General features: G+C 53.4%; 1 non-coding gene across 1 annotated transcript; it reads right to left on the bottom strand.

Moving 5' to 3' along the window:
* Window positions 1-907: 907 nt before the first annotated feature.
* On the bottom strand, window positions 908-980 carry TRNAM-CAU. Its single transcript has one exon. It is a non-coding gene; the product is annotated as a tRNA-Met (tRNA).
* Window positions 981-1,327: the final 347 nt, after the last annotated feature.

A 1,327-nucleotide genomic window follows, 5' to 3' on the forward strand; every position in this document is an offset into this window, starting at 1 on the left:
TAAAAATACAAAATTTAGCAGAGTCTGTAGTCCCAGCTACTTGGGAGGCTGAGGCGGGAGAATTGCTTGAACCTGGGAGGTGGAGGTTGCAGTGAGCCAAGACAGTGCCACTGCAGTCCAGCCTGGTCAACAGAGCAAGACTCTACCTTAAAAAAAAAAAAAATTACCCCAGGGAAACTGAAGAGATTCGTGCCACCAGCAAAGAGTTGAAAGATGAAGGGCTGGTTATAGCTATTCCATCGCAATTTAATTCGCTACTTGACCTGGGAATAAGGAAGATGGATCTTTGAGAATGGCTGGGTTATCGGGAACTTAGCAGGTGAGGACTGCAGTTGCAGCATCTGTTTCAGATGCAGTCTTGACACAGCTCCCGGCATATGGTATACCCCAGCTGCCAGTATGACCTCCCAGAGACCCCTCTCCCCAGACCCTATCATGACCTGCCATTTCCAGATGCGTTCAGTGCCCACCGCTGGCCTCTCATCAACGCTGCCTACCCATTCCGCAGCCCCCTCGCTGCCCCCACCGTATTCCCAGCCACTCCTCTATTGCCTCCATTAGAGCGCCTTGAACTCAGCCGCGTTCATAGCGCCGTCCTGGACTGTGACCACCCGGACTCCTGGCCCAACCTAGAGCTGTGCATATCCCCCTGCGAGGACCAGTGCCGAAGCGCAAGGGCCAGGGCAGGTCGAGGAGTCAGGAGCTGCTCCAGACCCTTACACGTGCCCTTTCCTGGACACTCGGGCCGCGGCCCCAGGGTAGTCTTGGCGAGAGTTTCTTAAGGGGTTCACGTGCTTCCAGGACACTTGTCGCAGGTAGGTCCTTTCCCCTTATCTTCCGCTCCGGACTTTGACATGCAACCACAACCTTTCTTTCAGGAGCAACTGTAAAGGGAGCAAAAGTATTGTGCCCCGTGTGAGGATCGAACTCACGACCTTCAGATTATGAGACTGACGCGCTACCTACTGCGCTAACGAGGCACCTAACGAGCGTTTCCGGACGGGGCCTAATGAGGCTATGCGGCCGGCTTGCTGCGCATGCTCAGTTTTGCTGCCGCTGCTGCCGTAAATCCTGCCCAAAACGCTCGGAATTCTAGTTCCGCTGCGCCTTCCGTCTGTCGCGTTTGTCAATTAACAAACACTGTTCACTGGGTAGCGGCGACACGAAGAGGGAGGATTTTTTTTTTCCTGCTATTGTTGTGAACCCTTATTTTTGTATAGTGCGTACAAACCGTTTGCACACTCGCGATCTCATGAAACATTTATTAGGCATCTAATGTGTTCCCGGCCCTGTGCGGGATGCTGCGTTCACAGAAACAAACCCAGGC

Source organism: Sapajus apella, unplaced genomic scaffold (genome assembly GCF_009761245.1).
Source record: "Sapajus apella isolate SASKATOON/1434 unplaced genomic scaffold, GSC_monkey_1.0 scaffold3, whole genome shotgun sequence".
Lineage (NCBI taxonomy): Eukaryota > Metazoa > Chordata > Mammalia > Primates > Cebidae > Sapajus > Sapajus apella.